Source organism: Cupressus sempervirens, chromosome 1 (genome assembly GCF_028749045.1).
Source record: "Cupressus sempervirens isolate cs-2001-9-10 chromosome 1, ASM2874904v1, whole genome shotgun sequence".
Lineage (NCBI taxonomy): Eukaryota > Viridiplantae > Streptophyta > Pinopsida > Cupressales > Cupressaceae > Cupressus > Cupressus sempervirens.
The window spans coordinates 55,652,084-55,664,818 of NC_143118.1; the positions used below are offsets into that span (position 1 = coordinate 55,652,084).

General features: G+C 35.4%; 1 long non-coding RNA gene across 1 annotated transcript in view; it reads right to left on the reverse strand.

The window, feature by feature from the left end:
• Window positions 1–230: 230 nt before the first annotated feature.
• Window positions 231–12,735, reverse strand: part of LOC149576139 (uncharacterized) — a 32,039-nt gene continuing 19,534 nt past the window's right edge. The window contains exon 2 of the long non-coding RNA XR_016361394.1: window positions 231–1,271. This is a non-coding gene — a long non-coding RNA (uncharacterized LOC149576139). The remainder of the gene's footprint in view (window positions 1,272–12,735) is intronic.

The following is a 12,735-nucleotide window of genomic DNA, read 5'->3' on the forward strand; positions in this document are numbered from 1 at the left end:
ATTTTTATCAGCATATTTGACATCCAACCATGAACATTTGATCGATATATTGTAAGAAAGTAAAGTCCACCAATATAACTAAGAGGGTTGGGGGGGGATGGAAGGGGAGGACAGGGAACTGAATCAGTTATGTTCTTTAAACAACTTTTATCAACTTTAACAAAACTGAAATATGTAGCCAATAGATGCAATAACCACAATATAATAACCATGCAAAGTGACACAAGATATGTTAACTAGGGAAACCTTTGATTAGAGGGAAAACCCCAGGGGAATGATGCCCACAAGATGATGCACTAATATAGAAAGTTCATTGTTAAAGGGTGTGACCTTGTTTGGAGTCAAATGAATAAAATCAGTACATATGAGTCCCTATTACGAGACTTTGAATCCCTGTCAAGAGATTCCAACCCTATTAGCAGTCGATAAGAAAACAATTGAACCCATTGTTCAAATTGCTTAAGAACTATTGATTCCAAGAGAATGAACTGACTGAAACAACAACTCATCTTGCCAATACAGTTCCTATGAAGTTCACAACTTATCCTCAGCATCAAATACTGCTCTAACCTTAGCAAATTTGCATCCAAAGCTCGCATACAACACATATGACACACTGTCACACTTAGAACCAAGGAAACATATTTCCTTTATACCAAGTCCTAATAACTAATTGAGTCGGCCTTGAGGCTTTCCCAATGTATAATGAATAATATAGGACCGTCACAAGATCTTACAATTAGGTTAAACACGTTACATTACAAATTAAATCAATTACATAACTCAGTCAACCTCCAAGGAATAACCTGCATGTTATCCTTCAGAAGTCTTCACAAGCTGAAAACCAGATTCTACCATCTGGAACATAGCTTCACCAACATGTCTCTGACCAAAATACAAGCCTGCAGAACAAGTTTTAATCTCTCCAAGAAGATACAACATGAACAATGTACAATTTCCTGCAAACTGTCCTGCAGCCAGTCCTCTGTAAATCTTCTAGCTCACTGAAAACTTGATAACTCTTTCTGTGAACATAGACATAGCATCTATAAGCATCCAAAACTAACTGCTATCCCGGCTGAAAGCAATTCAGCAACCTCTGACCTCAACAAACAAAACTGTCCTCTGCTACTCTGTCAAAATTTTCCAGAAAGATGATCAACAGTGTTGAGTGAACTCGTAACAGTCCCTCTTTGAATTTTTGGAGGGTACAGCTCCCTTCCTCTGATATGAAACCTATGCTTCCAACTAATTCCTAACAAAGGGGTGTGCTTTCAACAAAAAAGCAGGAAAGGTGTCAAACAATTACCCGTCACCAGGAAGTAATTGCGTATAAGAAATTGGAATAACTCAAATGACGAAACACACATGTATAACCTCTAACTAATATCTTCACACAAAAAATGAAAATATAACTCAAACATCCAACACAAACCCTTTAACCAACAACACAAATGAAAAGCTTCATTAAACAGAAAGCACCACAAAGAATGCCTAGACTTGCAACAAGAAGAATTTTCTACCTACTGAAATTCATTCATACCTGTTAGCCAAAGAAACGAGAATCTTCATTTCAACTTTACTGAACAGCAATCAAAATTTGCTTTTCACTCAGTTGTCAACACAAAAGGGGAAATTTTGAAAAACTGTCTATCCTTTGTTTTTCCATCCATTTCCATATATAGTCTATTCTGTTGGACATTTTATTGGTCAATGATTTCAAAAGACTATTTAACAAGAACAGTAACATTCAAATAAATGGTAACCTACTAACAGCAATACATATATACATTTGGCTTACCAGTTTTCGGTAATCTGAACAGAGACGTCGAAGAAGACGCTTGATCCAATCATGAATGCGAAGTGCGTGTGTTTGATTTTCAAAGTGTTTGTGTTTGAATTGCTAGACAATATGACTGCAGCCAATTATATGTATGGTTCAAATGACACATCTGTAATATGTGTATAAACTGATGCAATTCATGTCCTTCAAACAAATATTGAAGGGTTTTGATGTCATAAGTCAATATCTCATAAAAAACAATTGCGCAGCATTTTGATGTTTCTTTTATCAGGCAGAGTAGAAATTGTTGTTTGTCTCTTGTCCGAGCAAGCTAGCTGTGTGTCCAGCAGCCCAATGATTTTACGAGGTTTTTGTCTCAACTGACTTAAGCTGTCTGTCTGCCTAATAGCCCGATCATGACATTAATAAAGCTTGCTTTGGGAAAAAAAACATTGGACTATATAGTGCACATATGGAATTGATGTTAAAGAATTAAGTTTAACTTGTTTGGTGTCGGCAAACTAAGAGAATCATTTTATTGGTCAGATGGTAGGAGCGATTGACAGCATCTAGAAGGGCCGTTATCTAACAATGACAAGATAGGAAAATATGCTTCAAGAAATGGCAAACTTATTAATTGGTTGAAGTTTGTTTCAACTTCCTGCGCCGAGTTCCAACACATAAAACTGTGAATGGTGATATCAAATTGATGATACTGTGAAGAGGCCAACTAGTCCAACACAGCGGCAATATAAGCAATGATTATTATAAACTGTCGGTTTCTTTTTTAATTAAGTAAACAATGCCAAATGCCTAATCATCTGTTTGAAGACCGACAGCTTTCAAATTCGTAATGCTAAACAGCAGTTGAAGTGGCAGCTGAGGATTAGTTGAAACCAACTCTATATGTACAGAGGGATCAAACTTATATAGTTCCATTCTTTCTGAGGATGAAATATAGTGATTTGATGCGAGATAAATAATACTCTGAGAAGAAAAATGAGAGCGTTCTGAAAAGAGAAACTAAATTTATGAATAGAATTTCATCAGTGTAAAATCAGCGGGAGATGTGCATTAATTGGATTTCATAAAAGGAACAGCCTGCTGAGAGGTTGTGTGAGGCATGAAGAACTGAAAATTTAATCATTCTGTGACTGCAGCCACTCAAATTTAGAACTGGTAATTGCTTGTAGTTTTTGAATTCTTATTTTCAGTCAAAACAATCAGTTGGAAGGTAGTTCTGGTATTTTGATATCAAGTGCGTATTCAGATTTTCATCAGATAACAGATATGACCAGGTTGCTATGAATATACTCAAACTGGATTGAATAAAAACTGCAGTTTTTGAATTCTTATTTTCAGTCAAAACAATCAGTTGGAAGGTAGTTCTGGTATTTTGATATCAAGTGTGTATTCAGATTTTCATCAGATAACAGATATGACCAGGTTGCTATGAATATACTCAAACTGGATTGAATATTTGTTGTGAAATTGTCACTATTTTCTTTTGGATTCAATTTGCAGAATTATTGGTCACAGGTTCAGATTGTGAATGAAAATTGTTGTTTGTAAGTGAATTTCAGTTTTAAGTCTTTTGACAGAAAGAGGTGTTTTAACTTTTGACATACCGGATTCTCAGATTCATTCATTGATCATACATTTTGTATTAACTTACACTTATATTCAAATTGATTGAATAATTGCTCAAAGTTCTAAACTTTGATCTTTGACAAAAATGAGCAGTTCCTTTGAGAAGAGTTGATGGTCTAAGACGGGTTTGGAGACTCGTTAAGGTTGGAGCCCTTAAAATTGTAACTGGATTTAAAATTTGTGAGGCTGGATTAGGACAGTAGATCCTAGCAGCGACTCTCACCATGGATTTCTCCCGCCTTAGGTTTCCATGTAATATTCTTGTGATTTGGTTCTTGATTTCACGGTACTTTTCTATCACTATGTTTAGATTCGATGCTCTAATTCAATCAAATCAGTTGACGTAACTTCATACAGTTTGAATTAAAATTAAAATTGGGTTTAAGGTTTATTCACTACTAATTCACCCCCAACCTCCATCCCCGCTCCCTCCCCTCTCTCTTAGTAGTGAATCTGTGTTCTCCATATTCAACTTCTCCCAAGAAAACTATTTAAGATCAGCTTATAATTAATGTCTCTTTGAATATAATTTTAAACAAAAGCCTTTAAAGCATACATTTCAAAAACACCCAAGATGAAAGTGATTAAAAATAGAAATCCTCTGATAACTGTCACCTTCCATGGGCAGTGTTATCTAAGCTGACTGTTGATTGTTATACACTTGTAATGCCTGTGTAACAGCTGCAATTTTATCATGATCAGGGATATGACATTAGCATGCTGAATTGCTTAGAATTCCATCAATTACCCAATCTCACCTGACTTTGCAACAAAAACTTGTGATGATTACTGCACCAAATTAAAATAGCATCAATTCTGACCAGCTTTTTATATTATTCTTTACAAAAAAAAGAGGTTCTGCAATGATGTTGATGTTATGTTGATACTCTTTTTTTAGATCATTGTCTGCTGAAGCAATTCCAGAATTATCTTTCTTTTGCAATTGACTACCGATATTTTTAAGACTTGTATTATTGGTCAATCAGTTCCTTAGCTTCTTCTAAGAGCTTGTTCATGTTGGACAAACTTTTTTGTATACATTCACATGTATACCTTGGACTGAACATCCATCTCTGATAGGGTTCCTTATGTGACTCTAAGATGCCAAGTTTAACAGTTGTATCTATTCCCATGTGAATTGCTTCTTGCAATTATTTCAGGGCAGTCTTAAGGGTAGATCCTTCCATCTTTGCTACCCTAAATATAGCGTTCCTGACTAACATCAAGGCACTATTATACTCTTCCAGCCTATCAATGAAAGGTAGACCCTGAGCCTTCAAATCTCCAATCCATTCTCTAGTTATTTTCCCAAACTGGCTATCAATTTGCAATTGGGGAATTAATTATTTATTCTTATCTGACATGGGATCTAACATGGCATCAGAAGGACCTGGAATTTGGGTACATAAAGGTGTCTGTGATGACCTCAGGCTTTTGAAAGCAAATCCACCATAGCCTTCGGGCGATCTTCATCTAACTTTGATTTTCCAATCCTTGTCGTCACCCTGTTATTTGAAAACAACCAATTAAACATATCTGCATCCAAATCCGGATCATCTGTATATTCCTCCTGATCATGTCAGGATGTTAATTTTTGGGAATCGCTGCAAATATATGCGTGTACGGTACGTGTTTTCCATGTGCAGCGATCACTTGTATTTATATTGAGAATAAACCAAGAAGAGATATGTCCCATAATGTCTATTCATTAATATAATGACAAAATTAATTCTATATATAGTTTAGTCACATAGGTTTATCCAACTGAAACTACAAAATATCAACACTCTCTTTTAGCTAGGGAGGATAAACACAATATTACCTCAATTTAAAATCAGGAATGGCAAGATTTACCATTTAGATATCATCTCGTGACATCAAGAGTAGTGGCGTCAGAATATCAAGTCACATGATATTCATCAAGTACTCAAAAATATCCATAGATAATGTATCCTCAGTAATACTTACCATAGAAACATTCATGGTCTATCATGATCTGCTTAGACATCATAAGATGTCCATTACAATAGAAGGCCATGGTCTATTTAAGGAACTTAATCCACCATGCAAGTAATCATCTATCATGATCTTAGACATCATAAGATGCCCACCATAATATAGACATCATAAGATGTCCACCATAATAGAAGATTAAGTTATTGAAAGATCGTCACCTTTCAATAACTTCTACAGATACAAGTGATAAATCATTTGGAAGTTGTCACTTCCATATGATGTACACAGTGGGCAAGCCCATTAAAATCATGGGGACACACAAATGGATATCAGACTCCCTCTGAATATCAATCTTCTAACCTCCTCACCCAAATGTTGCTTCTGATGAAGTGGCAAACTCCCTCTGAATCTAATATCAGTCTCCCTTTCCCTACAATAACATGCTCGAAGAGAAAAGAAAAAAATCAAGGCAAATAGCTCTTACAGTATGAATAGAAATACAAATAAGAGAAAGACTACCATTAATAGATGAATGTAATACTCAAGGAAAATACAATGACCAGGGAACGCAGGCTAGGACAAACTAAACATACGTCAAGTGACCACCATGAGCTAACTAGGTCAACAAGGTCAATAAGATATATAAATATTCATTGGTGTTATAAAGCGAATTGAAAACAAATGTTACCTTTGAGAAAATGAGTTGATCTCAAATCCTCCTTGTAATGGCAAACATGTTCTAGTATTATGGTACCCATTGTACTTACATCTGTACATGTTACATACATGTATATGTACATATGCGTATATGTCAGGAGTGTATCCCAAGTCTAGCCGACTAAGTGGTTGACACTCTAACACAAGGATGCTCAGGTGGCAGGACGTGATGGTATTCTCGTGCTCTCTCCCATGCAAAGTAGGGCCATTCTCAGTTGAGAGTGAGAGGGGATACACTAGGTCCACGGTTGGGTGCTTAAGCTTTTGTGAATGCTTCTCCTCTCCACCAATGCCTGGACTTGCACAAGACATATTAGGATTTCATTCATAACCAGATGCGGTTAACAAGTATCTTATTCCTTTCCATGTGTATCTAAATTCAATTATATGTATAATTAATTGTGTTGTTGCTGCATTACTTTCCTTTCTATAATTGAAAAGATATTTAAGTGTATCAACTAGTTGATGATCTTTATCATGTTCGGAATAGTTAGTTTTCAATTTCTCTTGTCATTGTCAGTTATACTATTTCCAAGAAACATTTAGTCTGTTATAGCAGTTAGTTCCCTTGCTATGAACATGTAATTTGCTCATTCTTGTATGTTAATAAAAGTCAATTAAAGGATATGAATTTAGGTCATTACAGGAAAAGAATGCCCCACCTATCCGAAGATAAGGATATTCTCCATGCAATTTCCTCCAATTTTCTTCATAACAATTTAAATTAACATTTTATTTTCTTCAGTCACTTGCGCATCTATTTCAATGCCTTATTTGTGGCTTTCCTCAGTTTATCTGTTGTTGTACTCCCATTATTATAAATTAGATGATGACGAAGATACTGATCAATCTCTTCAAGTTATGTAATTTTTATGCAGATTTCCAAATTTCTCCAATGAGATCTCGTACTGAGTCAATGAAAGAGTCTTTGATCTTTCATCTGAGATAAACTTGAACAGTGCTCTGATAACTCCTACATTTGCAACTGGCTTTGATACCATGTTAATTTTTTGGGGATCGTTGCAAATGTATTAGCATTGGTTGCATGGTATGTGTTTTCCAAGTACAACGATCACTTGTATTTATATTGAGAATAAACCAAGACATGTCCCTTCATGGGACATGTCTATTCATTAATATAACAATATTTTTAATTTTATATATATATATATCTTCAATAGTTTAGTGACAGGTTTATCCGACTGAAGCCACCAAAAATCAACATGGAATTTGTGAGGTGGCTATACTATGCTCTTTGTAAACCTTGGTGTGAACAATTGCCAAAAACACATGGCCTGAATTATCATCTTCTATGAGACGAGAGGTGATCTTTAACTTCTTGGTCTTACGAGTCAGGGAAGCATGCAATTTTTGAGCCATGGCATCCTTTGAAGGGAACTTTCTAGCTTCCCCCATTCTCTTGTTACCCAATGTAGCCTAAAGCCATGAAAGGGTTGATAACACTTGAGTTGTAGACTTTAATGGATCTAGAGATAGAAACATATTTGTTTTAATTGGCGGAGTGGTGTTTTTACTTAAGAGTTGAGAAATGAAAAAAATTCTTTACCCAAGACCAATTCGGGAACAACCATCAGAGTCCAATGTAGCGATTAGAACTTCACCCTTTTAGTAGTTGTGCCTTATGCTTTTTTCGTTCTTCTCATGAAAATTTCCTTGTCTTCTCAAAATGTCAAGTCTGTGTCTTTCATGTTTCTAAGTCAAGCAAAGGAGACTATGGTTGGTGCTGGAAGTATGATTAGGATCCGATAATAGAAATAGAACTAGCAAGGGGCTGAAGAAAAGTTCCTTAGATAAAGGCACAAAGTAAGCAAAGAAGAAGTAAAGCCTAGTTCCAAAACACCCGTTGAGATTGTGGGGATCGTAATCTTAAGTAGTTGAATAGACTATATATATGGAAATGAATGAACAACCTTAAGTCAGTTAAAGAACGACCTTCAACGCCCCATACCAAAAACAAAACATTTAAAGTAAATAGAAGAATAAAAGGGTTCTTATAAAGCAAAATGGAAGTTCCATTTTAAAGATTCGAGTCTAACACTATAAAAAGAATGCTTGTTTTTTAAATTTTAAAAAGCTGACAAATCCCAATGCCTGTAAAGTGTTTCAACATTTAAGGCACAAAAGGATGCAATTAAAGAGATCTAATAGAGATTCGTAATGAAAATTTCAATCACTCTTCAAAGATTGAGCCAAGGAAACTAGAGAGAAGTTAGGGCATCAAGCAAGTTGAGTCTACAAGGAGTGATCGCTAGTGCCAGTGAGTTCTTTCTAATTCCTGTCATTAATTGTTTCAAATTGATTATTGCTTGGGTGAATAGTTGTTAATCATAGTCATTTTTAAAATAAAAGGAAAGGAGGAAAGATGAGGTTTAAACCCCAAGGTTTGATCATTTAAATGAATTAGAAAGTGCTTTATTGGAAGTGGGTGACACCAAATTGGGGCATGTGAATTTAAGAAAATTCTGGGGCAAGGTTATATAGCCTAATAGATACCCGATCACAGAAAAATTGGTAGAAATTGGTCTTCTGGATTCCCTATCATTGTGCAAACTGCATAGTGTCAACTTGATTGTGGAGTGCATTAGTAGATGCAATCCAAACACAAGGCAAATCAGAACCCAAGATGAAGAAGTTTCCATCACTCTTTGTAGCAAGATGAAAAAGTTTCTTCTGATTGTTGATAAGGGAAGAATACGCACACTGGAATTTCACTTCTTTCCAAATCGAGTTTTAGCATGAAGAGGGGTGTGTATAGAACCAAGATTGCGGAGAATTGGTTTTATCCACCAAGGGTCAATCAAAACTGCCTAGAACTATCCCCTAGACATTTGTTAAAGGTGAAACTGCTGATATAATAAACTGTTACATAGACTCAAGGGAGATGAAGATATGATTTTCTTGGATGATGAATGTTCTTCTTCATCCAAATGCGCCAGGTCAAGATACCTAGATTGATCAGGAATGATTAGTGACTGGATACATCAATTATCAATGCATTTCCACTAAATCAGTTCTTTTATATGTCATCATATCTATTATATGCCCTAGTTCGCACTCACTATTGGTTGAGCTTGTAACATGTGCAAGAATTTGGAGAAGATATTCAGATTTATGACTTCTATTCCAGTTTGTAATCGCATAACAGTTATGTTAATTTCCACAGAGTGAATGACACCTTCACTATGGAGTTGGTATGTGAGTTGCAAGGATGTCTAGAGAGGAGGATTTCCCCTGATGAAAGACAAAATGAACAGCTCGAGAGATTTGATGGTATAGTCTGAAGAAGCAAGATATAGAAGTAAACATGAAAGATGTTTTCAAATTAGAATATTTGTGCAGAGATATTTGTTGTGGGAGAGCATAAGACTTCCGATGAAGAGGCTAACCAAATAAGCATCCATCATCTGAAGCCATGATGGAGATGGTAGTGTGCCAGAAATAAGAGTGCCTCATAAATTTTAAAATTCTCAAACCAGTGATATATATAAAGCAAAAATCATTAACCCATTAGCAAGAAAGAAACCCGATGGTAAAGGAAGTGAATTGGTTTTCCAATCACGTCAATATCAATGTTATGTTCATCAGTGAACAGTACTGATTATTATTGGCAATCATTATTAAACGTACAATATCCAGTAAATGAAAAGGAATCTCCAAATGTTTAAAGATAACTGGCAATGATGAATATTCTGGAATTTACAGCATGCCTAAGGAATATGTTATTATCTGAACAGAGCCCTGTCGCCCTTTGCACAAGTGTATGAATCAAGAGTACAAAATACAGCGGAAGATAAAATGACAAATGGAGTGTTGAAATTACCCACGCATCTATCTTCGAAACATCCATCGTATGAAGGGTATCATCCATACATAGCGGCAATATCATACCTTCAAGGAGGAATATATTTATAGCAAAGAACGAGTACAAGTTCATCTCATACAAGTGATCGAATCAATAGGAAATTTGAAGACAATGATACAAATGGCGGCAACTCAACTATTGGGAGCAGCTTTGAACGAATCAATAATAAAATGCATAGTTCCAATACATATGATATGTAAGGGAAAGATATATTAAAGAAGATTAGAGTTGATGATTAAAAGAATTATGTTATGAGAAACTGTGATTTATATTTGAGAGACACAACCTTTGAAATTTGAAAAGTCGTGTTGCTTTTATTCTCCAAGATATAAAAGGGAGATCATTGACCCAAAAAAGACAAGATTCAATATCCGAACATTTTATATTCTTAAGAAGAACTATTTTATATTTACTTGTACGGAGGGATAAGGGCTACATTATGACTTTGTAATATAAATTCTTTTATTTTATTTTAATAATAAAATAAAATGTTCTTTGTTTATTATTAAAGGCGTGGAGATTTAAACTACAGGCAAATCGTCCTTTGTAATTATTTTCTAGAATTCTGTATACAATTTAAATATCGGATAAGTGGAAATGGTCATTTAGCATTTTAAATTTGATCAACGCAAATATTGTGAAATATTAAATCATTTCCGTATCTGTGTCCAATTTGTCTCCCTACCAGAAAGGTTAAAATTCAATCTGGACTAATTAAAGATTGTATAAATATCTGATCGGTCGCATCTTGATTATTTAATTGTTGTCAGTATAAGTACGTAGACTATTATAATGTTGTAAGTTAAAATTCACTGAAGTTGACTCCATTGCCCGGATGAGCAGAGGCACTGGTCTTTTTATTATTGAAGTCAAAAAATCTATATATTCCTTCTATAAGCATCAAACTAATTATTATTTAATTATAAAAAACATTTAACCATTCTCCAACATCCAGTTTTCATTTTGATCGAGTTCGAGGACCTTGCCAATCGGAGAACTCCAGAAGTTTAAATTCGCTATAGAAAAGCCTTGAACTAGATAATAAGCGTTTGAGGAGAAGGTCTACCCGCCTAGGTGTAGTGGACCTTGAAGTGCAGGGGAATCGAGAAGTATTTCCATTCGTTGGCCAAAACTAATTGAGAAGTCATATTAGAGAAGTGGCAAGCTCTTGGATTTCCAATCTGCGGTTTTGGGAACCAACAAATCCCATGATATGAATTCGTTCATATACTCTAGTGGCGACAAATATGAATTCCTTAAATATTACTAATGATGACGAACCATGAGCATATCCAATAGCATGACAAATAGAACCTCAGATTGCATGAACACAAAATTGATTGTTGCCAAAGCTAGTGACACAAATATATTACTTTCAGATCCAATACTTTAATTACAAGTGCATTGGACAAGATTCGATCAGATACAAACAGTAGCCAAATGATGATGAATAGCACATCTAGTGCACACATGAGATCTCTGAATGATACCTCCAACAACAAAATAGGGTGGCACTTAGCCACCAAAAATGCAACAAGAGAATAACGAGGGTCTTCCACCAGTAAAACTGCGCACAATGATCCCTCAACCTTCAGCCTATGAAAATATAAAAAGAAATCAAATCCAATCTATGATGGATTACAATGCCTGACCATCTTCTTATAAAGGCCTCCAAGAAGCATTTAGAGATTTACAATAGGCCGACAATGTTATTTATTTTATTACTTAATTAATTTGGGCCTTGTATTTATTCATTAATTAAAGGTCCTTTATTATGGGATCAATTAATTAATTAATTAATACATTAAAATCGAGGACATCACAAATCCTCACTGCCCAAAGATTGCTTGCCCTCAACAAATTCGTAATTGAACAAAAGGCCATCAGCTCCAGGGTCACAAACCAACCGTACCGACAGGATGAATGAATTGGCATCAACCTTCTGCTGCAACACTCTAATATAATCATTGTCAAGTTCGGAGTCACCAGGATCCCAAAGATTCCCATCATAAAATACATCAATGTCATCAAGATCATCAACCTCTTCTAGAACCTCGTAGCATAGGCAAGCCTTGTTTCTCTCATGAGGAAGTCCCTCACACAAAAAGATTGTAATTATGCACGCCATGAGCACTATTGAAGGATAGACTCCAGAATCAATCAATAGTGGTAATTGTTCCTGCAAATGAGTGTTGATAACATCTACACTTTTATGTTTGTGATTCCCTTGATGGAACTCCAAATTGTTATTCATACGCTCCAGAAGATTTGTAGCCTTTCTCTCCTTCCATACGAGACATAATTATGAGGATCCACTTTGACATTGTCTAGATTATCGTGCTATTTCAGAATTGCTATTTTGTTTTGTTCCCCGACCTCAAATGTTTCTCCAGCATCAACCTTGTTTAAATCATCAATGATTCTCCATCTTCAATCTTCTAATTGTCTTGAGATTTTTGTTCTTCTCCATCTGAAAGGACAATTAAGAGTCTTTTGCTTGTCCATGTCCTCTGATGTCTACATGCCTTCATCTGTAGCCACATATCAATTTCCCGCTTCAAACCATTGTTGAAGAGTATATTGTGCTGAGATGGACACTTCATTCGCAATTCTATATAATACTTCAGAGATATATCTCTCTCCCATCCATCAATCACCCAATCTTGCTTGATTTGCTTCAATGACTCAGCCAAAGTGGTTGTTTGTGATTCATGACGATCAGCCCTAGGAGTGAAATTTGTCATCA